General features: G+C 41.5%; 1 long non-coding RNA gene across 1 annotated transcript in view; it reads right to left on the bottom strand.

Moving 5' to 3' along the window:
- The window catches only part of LOC108447226, a 70569-nt gene extending 62541 nt beyond the window's left edge, over positions 1-8028 (bottom strand). Inside the window, exon 1 of the long non-coding RNA XR_001862665.1 lies at positions 7922-8028. This is a non-coding gene — a long non-coding RNA (uncharacterized LOC108447226). The remainder of the gene's footprint in view (positions 1-7921) is intronic.
- Between the last annotated feature and the right edge of the window lie 14016 nt (positions 8029-22044).

The following is a 22044-nucleotide window of genomic DNA, read 5'->3' as shown; positions in this document are numbered from 1 at the left end:
GATCTTTTAAAATAATACAACCACCACCATCAGGGCATGAAGCAGGCTTGGAGGTGTGTAATACCAGTGGAAATCACTGAACAGGACAACCTAAACCTATTCTTAGTAATGGACCAAAATAAGGCACAATGCTGTTTTCAAAGCAGGAATTTTTCCTTTGTCATTAAAAAAACAACCTAACAAAAAAAGAGCCCAGCAAAACACCAGTTACAGGATTTGAGCTCAGAGTGCAGCACAGAACCATTCAGCACAAGACAGCAACCCTCAGTGCAGAAAAAAAAAACCACAAGTAATTCTCATGCTGCCTAGGGTTTCTCCAACACCCCAGATCTCCTCTCTCAAAGCACACACATGCACACTCGCACTCTTGTGACGCCACCAATAATCCCTATCCTAAGGATGCTTCAGGCACCACCCTGGCAGCCTTGGCTCATGTGAGTGTGGGCTAAGTGAAGATCTGGGTCTTGTTCAAAGGCTCTGGAGGGACTCCAGCAGGGCTTGCATCAGGGGCACGTCTGCGAATCCACGTTGCCCATCAGAGAAATGTTGTTCAGGGGAACACACGTGACTGATTTGCTCATACAGGTTGGAGTGTTTGCATTCCCAGCTCTGCAGGTGTTCTATGCTGGGACACAGCATCCACCTGCAGTCATCCCTCAACAATATGGAAACTGATATTCTTCCCTTGCTGTCTTAAAATCTCAATTCTAGAACAAACACTGTGTGTCAATTAAGCTCAGGCAAGACTGAAGTGCAGCCTTTTGTGGCCCAGCTTCAGCTCAGTACTATTTCAGTGGGGCGACTGATTTTCCCCTGGACAGTCACCCAAATTCTCACAGATCCAGGCTCTGCTCAGAGACAAGTGGGGAAGCTGCAGTCAACAAAATGGGGAAGATTGCTTATTACTTGCTTCTACATTCTTAATTTGCAGGGGATTGCATTGTAGAACACCCTGAAGTCCATTGATGGACTGTTACAAAGGCCAGAGCAAAAGAAGGCATTTCAGAGCTTCCTCCTTTCTTGGCCAGGACCAGCACATGAAAGAAGGATGCTCCTTCACCTTTTCCCACCCTGGGCTCAGCTCCAATAATGTCTTAGTCCTCTTCTCCCAACCCTTTCTCCTCCTCTACATCTTCTGCTGGTGTTTTTCTCCTTCATGCCACAGTAGGGGCAGCGGATGTTGATGAGATGATAGTTGGGGCAATTCTAGCGAGGCAGCTTTTCAGATAATTTCTCATGACCTCGATATTCAAACTGTTCCTTTTAATACAGAATATAGATCTACTTGCCCCCATATGAGCATGTATTTTAGTAGTCATAGGAAAAGTCTGAGAGGCAGGAATATTTGACAGAAGCCCTGATTTCACTCTCTCAACCCTTCTCTCAAGAAAAGTTACTTGCAATCATTACCTTTGCTTTAAGAGTGCACATGTCTAATGGGCAGCCAAGACTGCAGCAGAAAAAACAAAAGGTAAATTTCAGTAAAAGCATTATTACAAAATCTAGTCAAGCATTGTAAATAGAACTGCCATATTATTATTGAGAAAAGGTGTAGTGCCCATGCAAACTACATATTTGATTAGGATCTGAACTCTTTGCTGAACCATGAATCTGAAATAATTTAGGTGATACATATAAATTTAATTTCTTTGTTCAACATTCCACATCTGAAACGATGCACTGCAAATGTGCAGCTCTCACTGAAGTCTGCAAAATGAGTCTTCTTATAACTCGCCTATACTGTGTGGAAATAATCTGAAATAATCTTAAAGGAAAAGGAATAAACCTATTTTAAAAACAGCTGAGTCCTTTAGATCGTATACCATAACCAATTTATGGAGATAAATGGAATTCAATATTAAAGAAGTACTGGGTTTTTCCCCTCCTGTGGAAAATTTAAATGCAGAAAGAAAAAGAAAAAGAAAAAGAAGAAAGAAAGAAAGAAAGAAAGAAAGAAAGAAAGAAAGAAAGAAAGAAAGAAAGAAAGAAAGAAAGAAAGAAAGAAAGAAAGAAAGAAAGAAAGAAAGAAAGAAAGAAAGAAAGAAAGAAAGAAAGAAAGAAAGAAAGAAAGAAAGAGAAGGAAAGAAAGGAGTGGTAAGATACAAGCAACACTTGGCTATTGTTTTTATATCAGTGCCTGCTAGAGGCACTGCACCTTGCTTTTCCTGGCTCAAGCTGAAGGCAAGCTGATTGTGGAAATGACTCATTCAGTCTCTGTAACAGAGATACACCAGCTATTGGACATCTTTATTTCTCATTCATTAAATGAATCCAGTGTCTACTGCTGTGATAGCCATCAACAGAGACAGATGAGGAAATAAAAAAAAAAGGGGGAAAGAGCAAGAAGGGGAATACAAATGAATATTATAGACTACTGTATGGGCCCTCTTACTAAAAATGAATACAAAATACTTTAAAAAAATACATTAAGCTGGTATTGGCTTACAATGAGGTCAATATTGTGATTCATTTAACTCAGGGGACAATAAATCTTGATATTGACTGAAAACATAAGTCAATATGCGTACTGTTGTGTGCATTCCATTATAAAAATGAGGGGGTAAGTGTAATGGAGGACACTTTTAGAAGAAAATTAGTTTTGCCAAAAGATTTTTGTCTGGTTTTTAAATTCATCACAGCAGACCACCACAGCTGAATCCTTGGTCCTCACCTGTGAAGCTGTAGGTTGGGTTGGTGCTGGTTACTATCTCATCCCAGACACACTGGAAAACTCCAGCACAAATGATAGCCTTAGAGGCCCAGAAAAGGTGACAGGCTGTAGAAGACAGTGACCTTTAAATGGCTGATCTGGTAACATTTAAGGCTATTCGTGCCATCTCCGGGGATAACTTCAATGAGCAGAAGTCTAATATAACCAAACCTTTCATGCTAATATGGAAGAAAGGAGTCAGAGGATCTGTCTAGATTCCTTTAGCTTTAAGCTGTGCTGAGCTGTAGGATTCCCCCACTCTACCTCTAATGATCTGAAGAAAGTATTTAAAAACAAAACAAAAACCCAAACAAACAAACAAAAAACCCACATACATGCAAAAAGAAAACCCTGACATTTTTAAAACATCAGTTAAAAGCAGAGGCTGTATGCCTAATATCCAAGCTCCCAGGGCAGCTCAGCTTCCATTCTGGACCCTACCAATGCAGCCTGGCACTGACATGAAACGAGGCAGAGCAACCAAGAAGGCCTCACAGTCCTCATAGCTCTGGAAGGTTGTAATAAAAAGCCACATTTTTGCAGAAACATTTTGATGTCAGCAGACTGGTTGACCCAACACATTGCTCTGGTGGAAAACTCCCAGCTACAACTAAATTGTAGAGAGTGAGCTTACCTGCCTGTGCTGTCTAAGCACAGTTATCATTCTCACTTGCTACAAGTCTTCCAAAACATGTCTTAAAGACCAGCTAGGCCAAGTGCCACAGGGAACCTGAATGCAGCTCCAGCCGATTCCATTAGCACCTGGCCTCTTGCATTCATGTACAGGCCAACCTACTCTACAAACACTGAGCCTTCACAGTGAGCGTTTCCTAAAAGTCAAAGAAAAAGCACCACATTGCTTTCAAAAGCCCTGCTCTTGTAAAAGCATCCTGTTTAACTGAAAAAAGTTGTGCTACTATCAGTGAAATGCTTCAACTGTAAAATTAAGTTTCCCACGAGCTACAGGAACAGCATGTGACATCCCAGGCAATTGTCTGGCCCCAAGTTACTGACCTCTGAAGTCAATCAAGGTGAAGAGCAAAACTTACTGGCTCAGCATGTGACCAGCTTCAGCAAGTCAGCAACCGAGGAGGATTCCCTGTCTGACTTTATATCTAAAGATGCTGAACCCTCACCATCACTGCCCAATTCCCTGGGAAAAGGGATGGGCAGCACATGCAGGTAAGAGGAGAAAAAGCTCCCACCCACCTATAAAATTTCAAAAGGAAAATCACAGGACCGGTACACAAGCATGCATGAATCCAACTCTCATGCAAGCCAGGATGACACTCACCCCTGTATGGGGTAAGTGTACACTTATATACATACACATATCTACAAGTGACAGTACTTCAGCACACAATCAATCACAGGGAAAAGAGAGCATGAGTACGGATACCTGTAGTCAGTGTTTTCTGCATAAAAGTAGCATGGTAACACTCACAAAATAATACAAAAGAGCAGAAGACCCCTTCTCACCGGACAAGTTTGATGTCACAGAGCCAGAATGTCACCCATACTCATTCACAAGCTAGCAATGCCCTCTTCAACCTGCTTTCATCCACACTGGCTCCGGGACAGGCAGCAACGATCAATACCCACATGCTGAGCTGTAACGACTGAGAGCACTCCTGGGTTAATGCATCTCGGAGAGAAGCCAGGAAGCTCCATGCCACTGGCATGCACAAAATTCAGAGGTTACAGAAACAAGGACCCTGCACAAGTAAGTGGAAAATGCCTGCAGTTGTTTAAGAAAGTATATAACCAGGCAGGCTTAGAGACAGTGCACTGAGGCCAGGTACCACAAGCCATCTAACATCATTGTTTCACTCAAACGTCTAGGAAACAGTGGCAGACAGTAAAATTACTGCTCATTACTCCCACTACTCCTATCTGGGGATGGGTTTAGTAATGCCTGCCTCTCTCCTAGTCCAACATACTGTCCTGGTTCCAGCCAGGACAGGGTTAATTTTTGCAGTAACCAGGAGAGGACATGGCCAGGACCCAGAGGATATTCTATACCACCTCATGTCATTGCCGGGGCTGGGGGAAAGGAAGTCTCTTCCAGGGAAAAGGGGTCTCTTCCAGTTGGCATAGCATGGAGAGGGAGCAGTTGGGTGTTGTCTGTTGTCAGAGGGTTTCCTTGGGAATCATTCATCTCTTTCTTGTACCCTCTGTCATTAGTACTGTTGCTGTTTATTTTCTTATCTCATTGCTGTTTCCAGTAAATTGTTATTTTCTCAATCCATGATCTTTACCTTTCGTGCCTCCAATTCTCCTTTCCATCCCACTGCAGAGGGAAGCAAAGTAGGAGGGAGCAAGCAGCTCATGGTTTGGAGATTCTCAATGGGAGCACTAAATTGGGGAGTACCATTCTCAGAGCATGACCCATATGCTTAAAGGAAAGCAAAAGAGTGCATAGGCAATGATCCCGTAAGATTTCCGGCTTTATGTGACATCCTTCTTAATATGCAGCACTGATTTTCCTATCACTATGGTGCTCCTGACAAAGACAGCTCACAAGGATCAGGCCAGCAGCAGAGGCAGAGGGAAGGACATCTCACTAATTTTAATGGACATGTCAGCACTCTGTTGTCCTGCCAACCTTGTTGAATGAGCTTTCTCTCAGCAGAGAGCACATCCTTGCTGGGAAGGACTAGTCAGAGCCTTGACCGAGGCCCATTTCAAACCTCAAGCCTGGCTATAAGCACTGATGGACTCCAGCAATCCTAGATGCAGGTCTTGGTTATGCTACTGCTTACATCTTCCTCCCCAGCATGTCATCAGTTTACAGACATGCTACTGCAACCAAAGCTTTGCCTGAAACCCCCCCAGGAGGAAAATCAGCATGCTCCTGTGTTTGTGTATGTACAGATATTACCTGGCTTGGCTGCTTGCAAACAAACCCTGTGACCTTTCATGCTGAGTCAAGAGCCTGGTGTCTTGCATAGAAGGTGACTTACAGCTGAGAAGAGCTTCAGCTGCCCTGGGCAGCAGCCAGGTGCCCTCTGGAAGTGGGGCACTGAGCAGGCAGAACTGGGATGCAGCTCCACCACAACAGCCCACACATCCACATATGAGCAGGAGCTCTCCCCATTGCATATGGACCTTGCAGTGCCTGCTGACAACTGGGAAGGAGGCTAGGATTCTAGCTCAGCTACAGCCCAGCCAAAGGACAACACTGGGATAGGGAGGATGAAGATAGCTACTTCCAGTTTAAAAGAGATGCTGCAAACTTTGCTGGTTTGAGCTGGTGGTAGGTAAGAGAAAGCTGGCCACTCCACTTAAGAAAAACAACAAACAAGAAAACAACCCCAAAGACCCCTAAAACTGAACAAAGGCATAACATGCCACTGCTTTACAAATTAAAAACACTAGAATTTGTTCCCATGGAAATCTTCAGGAGCCTTTATTCTTGTGCTAAGAAGAAATCTCTTTTATATTTTTAAAGGCACTAATTCTTTTGGCCCCAGAGCCACAGAGAGACTCTCCTCAGTGTGCTCAGATTTTCTCTCCCTCAGCCCCGCCTGCCCCCACAATGAGCACTGAGGCAGAGCCCCAGCCCCTGCAGCCAGGCTCTCAGCTGGCTTGGAAGTCACTCCCAATTGGTGCCGTAATAGGTTAGTTATGACAACACTCTTCCTGCTGCCCAGGTGTAAACCCACTTGTGCACCCACCACTGCTTCCATGCAGCAGGGTGACAGCAAGCCCAGGCAACACTGGGAAGCCAAAGGTGAGCTCAGAGCCTGCAGGCAGAGCCCCAGCTATTAACAGATTATTATAGGGACAAACACCTACTCACACCTTCCTTCACATCCATGTCCAGTCTGGGACTTTAATTCCTCTCACTGGGTTTGGCCTCCCTGCTCATACCTCCATCTCACACCACACTGCTCCCTCCCCTCCTGGGGCTCTCCATAAGCCCAGAAACCAGGCACCCTGGCACAAAGCAGAGTGTTCACCCCCCCGACTGCGGGAGATTTGGGACTGTTACATGTACTTCACAGCTCAGACCTAGCTCAGCATAAAACATTCTGGTTTTCTCTCTCTTTTTTCCTTTCCCCTTTTCTGAAAGATTCCTCCAGAGATAGACAAGGAGGAAACATTTTTGCCTCCAAGAAAGAATGAAAATTACAACCCTATCTACATAGCAAAGGATACTTTACCCCTGGGTGCAGAACAAGAAGGCTGAAAGAAATGTAAGCTAACACAAAAATTATGAGCAACTTTGGATGTGGGTAGGTCTCTGGTGTGAGACCAGCACGCAATCCTTTCTTATTTCTTCCTCCTTTCTAAGATGCAGATAGAGATTCAGATCATATAGTGGGCAAGGCAGATAAATAAATAAAGTTTTCGAGATTTCAGAATACCTACAGCTCTGTGGCTGGGACTAATCACACAGGCAAGGATGAAGAATACATCCTGCAGAACTAGTAAGAACAGGAAGATGAAATACATCCAGTGCTATGATAATTAATTAAACTACTTCAGTTTGGGACACAGGTTGGCGCCATTTCTTGCGCAATGAATTTACAGGCATATCAGTCCAACAGTGATGGAACATGAAACCTTGTCTGAAATACTGCTCCTCAACAGCCAGATAAGCGCACTAGAACAGCTCTCATACATGTAAGCTAGCTCTTCTCCAGCCCTCAGTTATTCTCTGCCAGCTGTTTAGTCTTCCATAAAGAATACCTACATTTTTCCTGCATTCAAACATTCTATCAAACTGCCATATAAAAGTCAATGGATATTAAAACAGAGTAGTACTGTATATTCTTGCTACAGCCCCGAATTCAATTATAATCCTTCAAGACCCCAGGGAAAAGTTACAAGCGGAAACATTGTGTGCTCAAAAAAATGAGAAACGATGGCATTCGGCATTTGTAAGTTTATTTCTAATGTCTTTCCCCAGGAAAGCAGGTACAAATAATTTGCAGTCATGATATTGCTTTTGTTTGCAATCCCTCCTTTGCTTTGCTGCTAACCACAGGTAATCTTTAGTTTAAGTTGTCTTGCTTACAAGGATACCAAAAGATTCCCCTCCCTACCTAGATGCTTCCAAAGCATTAGGCTTCTGACTAAACAAGGGAGTAGATTCAAAACCCATGTTTGTTCCCCATACCAGTCACCAGCAACTACATTAGAAAAACAAATAAACAAAAAAAGGCTTTTTTACTTCCCCCCCCCCCTTTTTTTTCGCACAGATACCTTTAAAGACTTTTACTTCGAGCGAATATGGGACTCGTCACTTGATGATTAATTTGCATGTTGATAGGCAGTCAGTGTAGCAGCTTTCAGATTAGGGACATTCCGCTGCACACTAAAAGGCACAAAGAACAAAAAGTGAATTTCAATCTTGCCCTTCTTTTCCAGTCAGTGCATTCCCAGCCCATGTCTATTGATGAGCAGTTGGAACAATACCAAAATGCAGTGTAAGATCAATCCTGCTGTTTACTTCGCTGAGCTGAAGGAACAAAGGACAGAAGAAAGGACTTAAACCCAGCTATAGTAAAAGAGTGGGGATGAAGGATGAAAAATGTGCCTGATGGGCAGTAGCACAGAGTAAGCTCATTTAGAAAATAGGCAGCTCCAGCTGAGATAAAACCAATGATGATTTGTATTTTGTACTGTATCTTCAGGGGATAAAAGCACTTCTATCAGATACCATTGGAGGCAAACTTGAAACACTGCAGTAAAATGCTATGTTCCCTACCAGGGAGAGAATAAAAATTCCCATAATTGCAAAGGAGTGTTAAATATCTGATTGTGCATGCCTTTTTCCTCCCATGGTGAGATAACTCAACCCGGTCCTCTTTTTAACTTCACAGGACCTGTCTAATAGAATATTCAGCTGGATGCTTTTGTATCAAATGCAGCATGACACCACGTTTTACTTTGATAAATACTGATAATTGTAATTTGGGGGGTTATTAGCCTTTAAGACCTCTTTTTTTTAAAAAAAAAAAAAAAAAAACAAGAAGCTATTTCAAATGAGAAGGCACTCAAGTGCCTGAACAGGCAGGAAGATGCGAAGAGAGAGGAAAAAGTTCTTCTTCAAACATGAGAAGGCACTCAAGTGCCTGAACAGGCAGGAGAATGTGAAGAGAGAGGAAAAAGTTCTTCTTCAAATGCAAACACCTTAAAAAATTGTATCTAATGAGAAGGAGAAAATAAAACACTCTCTTCTATTGCTAAACATAAATTATCCTAAATCAAAAATCTATTTACTTTTACTGAAAAGCAAGAATATCTGACACAATGAACTGCCACCATATGAGGCAAGGACAGCACAACAGAGAATAATAGAGATGGTAAAAATGAACAGCAGGAGAATTGATGGTATCCTTGTTGATATTGAAGTACAGGGGAATTTTGTTGTTTACTGATCACCATTTACAGGGTTTGTTCACCTATTTGGTTCAAAAAAATTACTTCCCAGAGGCTATTACTTTCCGACAGGGATGTGTTGGCTCCTCACACTGATCAATGTACATTCTACCACTAAGGATAAGATTTGAAGTAATTTATTTGATTTTCTATGATGCTTCAGAAGAATCTCTGACTGTCACCAAGCAGCAGATAAACAATGTTCCCATTTGCAGGAGTCAGCACTTAGAGACAATTATAAACTGACCTGTCTAGACACCAGCACACCAGAGTGTGAACATTGTCTTTGCACATGGGGAGCTGGTGTAGATACATATAAACACACATATATATGTGCATTGTGGGGTAGGGAAGGTTATTGTTTAAGGGAATAAGAGGCAGCAATTGCAGATAGTAAGTAGAAAAATCTGAGACAGTTGCACAAACCTCACATTTGAGAAAAGCCTCCATGGTACATCCAAATGCAGCTGAGCCAGCACAGCAGGAAGGAAAAAAGGGCTAAAGTTAGGTGCAAACCTCTCTACTGCTGACTCAACAGCTGAGATTTTTCTGTGGGTTGATGAAGATCCAAAACATTTTCTCCATTTCACCTCACTTTCCAACCCCACTGTTTACTCTAAAGTGACCTGACGTGTCTCTTTTGTCCCCAGATACAATAGCTAAGAAACTTGGGCCCTGATTCTGCAACTCTCTTCTTTCACTGTTATTCAGCAGCAGACGTCAAACCACTGCTGATTAAAAGCCAGCATATTAGAATTAGAAAAGAGGTACACTCTGTCTTGTGTTAACATCGCTTCTACCAGCCCATTTCTGTGCTAGAAATTGAAGCCTGTTTCTTACTAAAATATTACACCTGCAGGTGCTCTTGTGCAGTCTAACAGCCTGCCAGAAATTAGTCCAGCTAGGCAACAACACATCCACCTTGCCCTGGTGAGACAGAATAGCACTGTGTGTGGACAAGTTCCCAGAAGAAGGAAGGATTTTGGGTCTATTTACACCAACTTTCTCTGAATTTAGAAGTATTTCTGTTTAGTTCTGAGCGCACCCTCTCTCTCCTTACATAACAAACAGCAGAATCAGATAAACTGCTGTTAATTTTAACTCTCTCTTCAGAACATTCATACAAGCACACCCACCCATGTTTGGAAAGAATCCTCTATATTTATCCATAAGCATAAATATTTGGTACACTGATGGATCTTAAATTTTTAACTATGTTCTTCCAAGCTTGAGAGTTCATGTTGCTTCAGAGACAACACGAGCCAGTTTATAACCCTCTAGAAACACACAGACTCTGATAAAGGTTCATAGCTGAAATAACCCGTACTGCAGTGGTGAAAATACAATGCCATCAGTATAAAATAAGGCAGCATTATTCTAAGCAATCCTGTGTCCATAAATAGTGTAAGATTAAAGTGCCTATAAATTGCAGAGTCTTATTTACTTCTGGATACAATTACATTTACAACAGATAAATGTCCAAACTCTTTGAAATCTTAAGTCCCTGGTGTGAATTTCTGGATACAAAACTATACTGCATGTATGCGTAATGCACATTTCTGTCAAGAATATAATACATAAGAAGTCTAGTGAGAAAAAGTCTACCTGCTTCTTCTAGCTTTTTTCCCCACTGTCATTTGCCCTCTGATGGAATCTCTGACAGTTGTCTTGAATTTCTATGGGGCTGCAATTTAAAAAAAAGAAACAAACAACCCAGTGATATTCTTTTCCCTTCTAATTAAATCGGATCAGCAGAGGATGCTCAGGTCTGTAAAGCTATATATGGCCACACCTCCCCATCCCTTTTCAAGGTGAGAGGAAATTCTGTTCACCTTTTGGGAATGGCCTGCTTGCATCCACAGCAGCTCTCGGAAGATCCACAGCTCAGAGCCAACAATGCAAATACAAAGCTAAATTTTTGGTAGCTGCCAGGCATTTGAGGTTCCCTGACACATCAACTGGATTCCTCGGGTCAAGGAAATTGAATCTTTCTGCTTTTGAAAGAAATTGTCCTTTTGCAATAGAAAGGCAGGAAAAGGACGTTTGAATGCTTAACCCTTGCCACTAAATGAGAGAAGAGCCTTAAAAGGATTGAGAGCTGCAAGGGGAAGCACATCATGTGAAACATGGACACACAGACCATCAGCCAGCACTGACAGGAAATATGTTCTGCACACCAAGGACAAGCCCTCTACCCCCCACCCAAAGTTCCTGCCTAAACAGGCACAACTAATATTTGACCTACACACTGCAAAACAGGACTATAACAAACAAAATACACTGAGAAACATCATTCAGCCTCCCCAAAGAGTTTTTGAAATCTCACAATGTTATTTAATTCCTTAATTACTAATTACTTATATCCTAATTACTTGAATCCCACAAGCAAGATTTTTTATGTAGCTGACACATATTTTCAGAGATTATCCAAAATTTCATAGACATCAAGTTAGTTCTCTGAACAATTTTCTCAAGTGAAAAAAAAGAAAAACAAAACAGACAGCCAGTCAGACCCTGAAATTCCACTTCAGAATTTTAGAATTAGAATTTCCTCCTCTTCCTCAGCTCACCTCTTTTTTCTGTTCGTGTCAACATAAGAATACAAAGATAGAATGTAGACTAACTTATGTTTTTTAAGACTGGGCATGCTGGTATCCTTGTTTTAAAGGGAGGAAAAGTTCCCACAACTTTAGACACCTGTGTTCCTAGGGATGGCAAGAAGTCAGGCACAAAATCCAGGCTAGGTGGCTTATCTTGGCAGCTGAACCATGAGCTCAGTTTATCCCTGAATTTAAGTACAGAAGGGGCATTTACTGGAGGAAACACTCCAACAGCCTCTGCATAGATCTTGGTGATGCCAACAACAGTGTTGGACACAACCAGTTCTTGGCATCTCTACAAGTGGCTGGTGGGCACAAAGTTAATGCCTAGATATCTGGGGAGACACTCCATGAAATCTTATCTTTTTTGCCCAGTTCTAGTGCAGAACTGGCTTGGACCAAAGCCTATTTATTCTTAAAGATTTCCACTAACATTATTCTATCATTGCCTCCCTCCAAAGAGCTCAAGTCTCGGAGCGGACACAGCTGGCGTATCCAGAGCATCCTGTCCAGAACCATTTTGCTGTCAAAGCAGTGGACAACATCCTCTTCTTCTCAGTGACCTCTGTTCTTCAAGACAGAGTAGTAGACAGACATACATGGCAGGCATAGAATTGTTTTAAAAGGCACGTCATGAAAGAAAATAAAATATCCAGTGAAAAGACAAAGAAATGAGGAAGGGGGGACTAAGAGTCTCTCTAATAAGTTTCTGTAATTCGCATCTAAAAAAAAAGGAAAGAGTATCACAACTTGAGCTTTGACAAGAAACCAACTCCACAGGCTCTGTGAGGTAATTACAGCAGTTTCCAAAAGATATTCTGGAGCACACAGATGACAGGCAGAACATGAGCTAAGAGGCTAAGAATGGGAACAGCAAGTAACAACAGGTCATAGTACAAGGCTTGAACCACTGCTTTTAAGGGGTTAGCATGGAAATAAAATAAATAAATAAATAAATGAAAGAAACCTGAAAGCTGGTGCTGACCTTTATCAGGGACCAGGGTCAATGCTGTGAATGACAGCTCTATCAGCTGGATTCCATCAGCACTTGAACCGCTGGCATCTGTGGGATTTACAGATGATGCCAGCAGACCTCAGGCTGATGTACTGCACAACATGGCTCTGACCTGCAGGGACCAGCATTTCCAGAGCTTTTCATAGGACCAGCTGCCTTCCCCAAGACAAACTTAAAACTAGTCTAGGCTCCAAGCATAGCTCATGAACCCTGTCTGTGCTCCATACCAAAGCAAATCACTTGGATGAGCAACAGTGGGTTTCAGAGCTAAAACCAATGCAGTGGGGCACACCCTGAACAGCTGCTGTTTGAGGTTGACAGCAGACTCCAGCATCCATTACATTTGGGTGACATCCACAGTGTCCTGTAGCTATAAAGATTGGAAACTTTTCCCAAACACACATTTCAACACCACCACCAAATGTTACTCTGATTCCTATTTCTTGATATCCCTTCCCTTGCTTTCTCAGCTTTCCCAAGCTTCTGTGTCGTATGCTCCATCCCAGTCCAGCCTTCCCCAGAATTATGGGAAGAGAACAGAATGGAGGTGTTAAAAAGTAGCAATTTTCTAAAAGACTAAATCATACAACGGATTAAAATCAGATGTTCTCTGATGGCTCTGCACAGCCAGTTCTCACAGCATGTCTGCTGTGCAGGAATCAAAGGTTATCACTATCTGACTGATGTGATTAAATGAAACACGTCAATGGTGTGTCTGGCTCCGCATGTCCAAATGCCAAAATCTCTTTCCACCCTCCTGAAAAACAAAACCAAGAAACTTGTCTCCAACTACCACACCTTCCACTTTTCCCAGCAGTGAGGTCAGGAGCTCCACAGATAAAGAAGGAATTATTCCTTATGCTACAAGAGGTCTAGTGAGTCTGATTCTATATTTTCCAACTGAGGAAAAACTCACACGGATCCCAAAAATAAGACATCTAAGATGTCTAGGAGGATCAGCTCAGGTCCTTAAGAGGGAATAACATGGAGAAGTCTGCTCAGATGAACCATATACAGGCAGCAGCAATAGGAAGACCAAAAAAATATCTATGACATCCTGCACACCTCCATATATTTACACATTTTCCTGTAGAAAAATGGTGCAAATGGCTCGAGTACAGGAAAGAATTTAATTCTCTCAGAGAAAGTGTCTCTCTCCTCAGCCCTCACACTGCAAGCAGAAAGGGGGTTTGGCCTCAGACACATTTGCTCAATTGAGAAAGCTTCACAGTAAGTTTCACCATCATCAAAAAACAAAACCCCTGGAAAATTACAAATGTGCAGATATGGTAAGAGCAAATTTACACCAAACTACCCCTCCACCCTGTAATGAGAGCAGTCAGGGTCAAGGGGAGATAATTAGCAAAAGGGGATTAAAAAAAAAAAGAGAGAGAAGAGAAGAGAAGAGAAGAGAAGAGAAAAAAAAAAGAAAAGAAAGAGAAGAGACAGAATAAATCAAGGAGCAGGGAAGAATGGATGTCTGAGCTCTTCCCCTTTTGTACTTGGGGTCACTAGCTTAATTTTCTCTTACATTTGAGTTGTTTTTAATTTCCAGGAAGTCTTCTCAGATATCTTGAAACTTTGCCAAATTATCATTAAGCCAATATTTTATCTCCTCATAAAAATGCTACAGTATCTCCCTCACTCAATACATACTGCAGGAATAGATCTTAAATCAGGGAGGATGGGAATTTGTTTTTAAAATGACTTAACTATTTCAACCATCCCAGAGAGAAGGAAAAGCTTTAAGGGAAAAAAAAATCCCTTTAGTGCTGTCCTCCCCAAATATAATTATTTTCCTGTGGTTCTGTTTGAAACATCAGCACCACATATCAACATTATGATTGCTCTTCACCTTGCACAGCTGACCACAAATGAAGTATCACAAGAAAAATAGCTATTAAACTTCCATGTGTGAGGCACTTACAGACATGGGATCTACACAGAAGCTTCACAAATCCATCATTAGTCATGGTCTCCAGAAGCCCTGCAGGGAGGAAGCAAGAAAACCAAAAGCACACTCAAGTACAAACACTCCTTTGTGGATCATAATAACTTGAGAGAGAAAAGGGATGCTCAGACAGTTAACAAGTATGAGTCCAGCCCAAAATGGATGTTTCCTTTATTGAAACAGTGCATTTTCAGAGCAGAGATTCTTTGCTCCTGTTGTCACTCATTCAAACAAACAAAAAATAAACAAACGCAGTAAATAACCCCAATTTGGCCCAGCAGAATAGCTGCACCATTCAGTAAATATGGCAGTTTGGTGAGGTCCCTTGTCATCATGGAAAAGCCTAGTGAAGAGCACAATTCCAGGTAAATGATGTATAGGAAATACAGGGAACTTATCTAGCCCATCATTAACCTCATTCTGAGACAGCCCCAGAGGCAGTTCTTTAGCCACCAGCACAGCCAGCTGTCAACTGTGTCAAACCAGTAACATATTCGTTAGCTGGGGAGCAACCTGAAAAGCCAGCCATAGATCCAAATGCCTAAAAAATATTCTCAAATGTGGTAATTATGTCCTGCAGCTGCCAAGAATGTCCTCAGAGAGTTCACAGATACTGGTTGTACCAGTGAATCAGAGCAGATAACCACTGTAGCCTCAGCAGAAGCATTAACAACAGACAAGGCTCCCTGAAACTTGGAGGGAGAGATTTTGAATCATCAGCAACAGCTGGCATGGTAATTGCCATGCTACTTTAAAAACAGTCTGCTTTTATTTTTTAAAAGCGTGCCAACCTAGCATCTTCATTGCTTAATACAAAATTATTTTTAAATGCAGTGTAGGTCATGACATGATAACAGGGATGAGCTACAGAGATTCTGGAAAATGAGGTTCCCTTTGCAATCCCAAAAGTTGGACCACTAAGTGTGGATGCAGGTCACAGAGAAATCGACACCACCTTTTGAAAATGCTCACACATTTTGAATGGGGACTGAAGGAACAGCCTGTGTGTAGCCTCCTGTAAAGTGTCCAAAGGGATTTACCAACCAGCCTGAAATTAGCAGGTGTTTCATGTCCATCTTGCAGTAGAAAAAATTGATTGTGAATGATACTTGGCAGCTAGTAGATGACAGAGCAAACTTTTGCTTATTTCAGTGATAAGCAGCTAGCTAGCAGGACTGATAAGGTCTGGCAATAGTGACAGGAAAAGTAACTAATACCTCTGAGCAATTTCCAAAGGCAGAGATCAGAATAACTAGGGCACAAGGAGGAAGGAGCCACACCACAGAGCAGCCCCAAGAAAACCAAATCTCAGAGTTCAGAACCCACTGACAAAATGCAACTTTTAAACACTAGTGTGCAAAGCTGTTGACTTTACGTTTTCAGTGGGGAAAAAAAATAAATGGGTTGGTTTGGGGGATTTTTTTATTTTTTCTGTGACGTCAAAATGCTGGATTTTACTAATCTGAGAAGTCTTGATTCAGCTTTTCATTTTAAGAAATAATTCAAAACAAAATAACTCAATTTTTTTCCTATAAATCTTGTTTCTCTTTCCATCTGTGTTTCCATTCACATACAGAATGACAATGATTGTTTCTAAGAATTTGATTTTTCTAAAGAGCTCTAAATTGTAGTTTCACTTACCACAAACCAAAGAGAAAAATCACCCAGATTTTGCCCAGAGTCCTCACATTCCTGAATTCAGAAGAGCCAGTATAACCGTATGTAAAGTTTGCCTATCATACCACAAACCAGCCACAACTTTCCTTTAAAAAGCCAACGCAATAGAATAGGGGAAGAGAAGGCAGACACACCTCAGATATAACCAAAGTACATCCTAAAACATTAGGAAATAAGGGATCATGAAAACTAGAACTTCTGGGGAATGCTCAAGTGAAGATAAAGTCTGTTCTGAGCATTTCAGAGACAGAGCCTGGAACAGCATCAAGACTGGACGGACCTTGCTGAAATGCAGTCGTGACAATCCTCAAAACTAGCAGCTTTTAAAGACAGGATACAGGAAGATCAACTACAAGCAATTAAGACAATCTGGAAAAGAAAGAGCCTGTCATTTAACATCAGCTAGATCAGGTTTGCTTTCCAACTTTTGTTGGTATTTCAGCATTTAGCTGTTTTATTCAGAAGTCCTGGAATGAAGACTCAACAAAAACACTCACAAAGCATTTCTTGATGGCCAAATGTCAACATTACAGCATTCTCCAGAATGCAATGACCAACATTGATCCAACTTTAACTCTGAGAGGCAAAAAACAAAAAAAACCCTACATGCACAGCAACTTAAGAAAATCAGGTGTGTTCAGAAGGAAGTTTATGTTTCGTAGGATTTTCAAAACACATGGGACACTTGAAGTCTACACCAGAGAACAAAAAGGAGGAAAAACCGAGCTGCAATTTTAAACGAGACCTCAGAGTTTGTCAGCGTGACCACCACAAATAAGTGAGGAGCAGCATCCACATACGGAGGTGACAGAATGCCCAGCACTAGCTCTGACCTTTGGAGGAGGCAGGTGGCCATCCATACCCTTTGAGGCATTTTCTCCTGCAAGCATTTCTTTTCCATATCTTAATTTATCAGAAATTAAGCAGGATGCTAATCCAGGAAAGGAAGGAAGGATTGAGCATGATGAACTCTGGTAGAAGAGACCCCTAACTTTTACTCCCTTTCCATTTCTTTCCAGACCCTCTCCCTCCTCTGTAGTCACTAACATCATTTCCTCAAATTTAATCTCAGTTTCATCACCATTACAGCAACCAAAATATCTACAAACCTCTAGACATTTGCTGACACTGGAATAGAACTTCCAGAGGGTAAACCAGAAATTTTTAATTGAAATTAAATAATGAAATGATGGTATTCCTGATGGTCAAAAATAGATTGTTCATTAGGCTGTGGCTGTTGCTCAATGGAAATAGTTGATAACATTCATCCATTTAAAAATTCTGAGCACTTTTGTCAGGTCAAAGAGATCAGCTATTACTCCTGTTCCATTCTTAACAACATGCACATCTAAAATGTTCTTGCCAATAGACAAGATTTTCTTGTCAATATTATTTGAAAAGACAAGGCAACATTTTCAAGTCCACCCAGGTGACACTAGATTTTCAACACCTGTATTCATAAGTGACTTAGAACTTTTTAGCTTATCCAAACTAAAACTTTGAAATTTATGTAATTTTTATTTTCCATTGTCCAGCTTTCATCAAGTTGGATAGATAAACAGAACTCCTGAATCTACTGTAATGGAAAAGCTTATTTTATTTAAATACAGAAAATGTCTACCACTCTCATTGTGAAGAGGTTCCTAAAGAAGAGCACATATGGCTCTGGCTTTCCATTCCAGCCACTTAGAACCTTGAAGATGACAATATGTTTTTTAAAATCTTAATTTTAACTATTCCAGTCTTCATTATTTTAGCAGAAATGTCCTGCTACCAATAAGCCTCTTGCATGTTTTCTGCTCACAGAGGTGGGGTATCAGCTGAACCATCTAACCACATTTTCCCTCAACAAATGTCAAAAAACTATGGCTGTGTGCTATCCTGAGAAAAATAATCAGCACACACACCAAGTCAGGTGGCACAAAATGGAATGCTCAAGAGAAACAAATAACAAATTCCACACTTCAGTTCTCTAACCAGAATCAATGCCCTAGGCTGATTTGTTTCCTGGGAAATGCTCATTTTGTATGATTTCTTACATCTTAATGTAATGCTCTTTAAACAAACTTTGTCGTTGAAAAAATTTAAATATTTTAAGTCCTCAGTAGTCTTCTGATTACATCAAAGCCCTCAGGTTCATGCAATCTTATTGCAGGGAAACAAAACAGGTTACAAAACAAGGATTTTTCTGTGTATGGAGTCCACGCGAACCTCAAGCACAGCAAACGCTGCAAAAGCAACTTGTTTAGATCAAACCTTTTAGAACACTGACAAGTCCTAGAGCATTGTGATTAAGCATTGCTGATGATAAACAGATCAGCAGCATGACAAAAGGACACCACCAACCCCTGCACCTCTCTCATAATCCCTTTCCGACCATTTATTGACTAATCATTTTCAAGACTTGCTCCATTTCCTACGTCATCATTTCTTCTCAGTCTCCCCAGTAACATTCAGGAAGCCCAGGCAGCCCAGGGATCCCTCAGGGGACACAGCAACCACACAACTGCTGTCTTCTTTACCAGGATGCCAGAGGTTCAAGTCTGGTGCATGGCTGCATTGCTTACATAAAGATGATCTATTCTACAGAACTTGCATCAATTTACTTTTCTCAAGCACCAGGCATTTCTCTTTGACTCTCTAATACTTCAGCTGACGCTAATCCAAGGCACAAGTTTGGCTTCTGCAACTGCTCCCACTCCGCCCTGCTCCCACATCCCCTTTGCTGGATTTCTTGATCATGGATAAGAGACAGACACTAGTGGCTTATCATCACCTTTTTGGAATTTACTCACCCTGCAAATCTGTCAGAAAATAGTCAGCCAAAAAAAGGTCTCCTCCTCACCCATACCTTAGCCATGACATACAACACCTCATATCACACATAACTTGGTGATGACCTGCTTTGGCTCTGCAAGTAAACAGCCTGTTTGCAGGAGGTATCAATGCTTTTTAGCACCTGCTGAGTTTGGGGGTTTGTTCTAAACGGGCACACTCTGCATTCCTGCTGGCTGGACCTGCCAGGCTGTGTTACCCCATTTGCAAATGGGGGAAAACTGTTCTTAAATAACAGACTACCTTAATAAAATTGCTGAAAAACACAAATATCTTCCAGAGTCCAAAGTGTTTCATAGTTTACTGCCATTCACCAGCAAAGTACTTTGCAGGTACCACTGCCATCACCCTCACCAGGGCCCATGCTGGATCCCACCACGGGTGCTCTCTTCAGACCTGATCTGCCATCCTGCTTGGGTGGAGGGGACTGTGCCCAGGCTGACAAGCCCCCACCTGTCCCCTGGTCTTCACTAGTTCCCTGCCAGCAGGTAACAGCCAATTCACACCATGTGCCCTGTAAAGCACAGGCTTCATTGCAAAGGGAGGAGTCACATGCTGGAACATGTGCTTTAGCATTCTGCTCAATTTGTTTTTAAGAATAAAGTGCCAAGACAGTGAGGACTCCTCCACCAAAGCCAGAGAGAAGGAAAAAGAAAACTGTTCTTTCACCAACAGCATTGAATGTACATCTAAAAGATATTCCACATACAGGTGAAAGTGGTCAGTGCAAAGCTGTAACACTGCTGGAAATACTTTCATTTACAGGCTTGGCTCTCACAGCCAGATATTTAAGATGATAAAATAACTGGCCAAACACCGGATTTGGCTGTGGCTGCAGTAAACATTTTTCTTTTTAGTTGTAGTTTCCTTTCCCAAATGCTGCTAGAACTCATTATTTATGTCCCCAAACTGGATCCATCTCTCTCTATTTTTTCCCTGGGTTCCTAACATTATTCCAACTATTGATTGTGGGAATTCATTTTCCAAGAAAAGGTAAACTCCTATACATCAAACCAGATTTTGCATCTGCTGCTCCCTATGAAAGCAACTGGCACTTATTCAAGTGTTCTGAACTGAAATCTTTGAAACTATTAAAACCTTTCACCATGTGCAAGCACCAAATCCCAGTTTCTACCCAAGCACTGATGCAGAAATGGAGCTTTGTGTATTGAGCAGCCACTGCAGTTCCTGCAGAGTGTTTTTTCCTACCATCTCTTCCCAAAGAGATTGAATAATTTCCTTAAACACTCGCTCTGATTGTGCAAACCAGCATTCACCTTGAGACTGAAGCAGATGACACCATGTAGGTGAAAGGAAACATGACAGAGGCCACTGCTACTCAGCACTTCACAAAGACAGAAGCGGCCTCAGGGTACACAACAGAACGAGAAACTTTTTTTCTCCCCTTACCACTGATGTTTATTGATTTGTCCAGTTCATAGGGAGCATCCCTTAATGTTCTGCTTTCATGTTTCTGCTTTGTTGCATGGGTACAGAAAAGAATATTGCAAATTGATCTTTCTTCCCTGCCTTTGTTGGGAATGCACTCCTATTACGTTAGCTCCCCTGGCCTGTCAGCTCCTGCTCACTTTGCCAGTATATAATCAGCATGGCTAAACACCGAGGGCTGAGCTGATTAATTTCCAGCCTTGGCCACTGAGCCCATTGATGCACTCCCTGTTTGATGATCTGTGCAAGAGAGGACCACTTTTGATTGCTTGACCCTTGCCCTTAAACCTCGAGCTGTCGGCTCTAGCACCTGTCTAAGTTAACAGAACACACATTGTGTTTATTTTCAGTTTAAAAGGAAACCCTAACAATGGATCAGCATTCTCAAAACACAAAGAGACTGATTTTCTGCTCAGCACTGAACTTTTGCAACTCCCACAGATGCCAGATGATTTCGGGGTACTTGGTACCTCCACAGACATGCCTGGAATACAAGTTTAAACAAAATATATCTCACTCCATATCTGGATACAAATTTATGAGCCATATCCATTAAGTAAAATCAAGATGGAGAAAAAAACCCCACCAATTAATTCACATCTTCATGACGAAATTATTCACCTGAACTGGTTAGGTAAGCACCAACAGTAAAATTTCCACTCACTACATTTAAAATAAAGTGTACAGCATTCATTTTTTCAATGGTGCTAGAGATGTTACTGCTGTTTATTTCAGATTAATAAACTGAGTTAGTTTATATTCCAGGAAGGAGCAGTGAGTGATTAGTGTTAAGGCTGTAAGAGTCACAACACCTTTCCTTACACAAAAAAGAAGTTTTACTTGAAGGCCCAACATTTATTTTAAAAATGTTATCTTGGAGTCCTAGGGATGTTTGGAATGAAAGAAAGGAAAAGAGAGGACAACAATGGCAAAACACTTAAAGGACAGTTGGTTAGCCTGGGGTTTCTTTATGTAAATACATGTGTATAATTCTGTATATAATTATTATAAATCAATATCTTCAGATATGAGTATTATGGATCTTGTAAAATATAGATACACAATTTAACTGTAACAGCTTACCCTGGCAGCCACATTTTCATAGCAGCCTAGAATAATATGCCTGGTGCAGCAGGGGTGCACCTGTGCAGCAAGAAGAAAAAAAATCTCTATTCATGAGTGCAAATTAGATAAAATTGACAGACTAGCAGTAGTGAGGTTTTCCTTCCCTTAAATCCCATCTTTACTGCTCATCCTGTAAATGTTTTAGGTAATGGCTCTCTGGGAAGAGAATTTCTTCTGCTGTTCCAGAGGTCATCACAGTGACCAGGTCAGACTCGGCTGTCCTCATGCCAGCTGGCAGATCAGACTGGGGGGAACAACACTTCTCTGTTGGAATACCAAATTCAATTCTAGG

This window comes from Corvus brachyrhynchos, unplaced genomic scaffold (assembly GCF_000691975.1).
Source record: "Corvus brachyrhynchos isolate BGI_N302 unplaced genomic scaffold, ASM69197v1 scaffold416, whole genome shotgun sequence".
NCBI classification, from domain to species: Eukaryota; Metazoa; Chordata; class Aves; order Passeriformes; family Corvidae; genus Corvus; species Corvus brachyrhynchos.
Note: the sequence above shows the minus strand (reverse complement) of the source record. Positions and strands in the feature narration are given on the sequence as shown.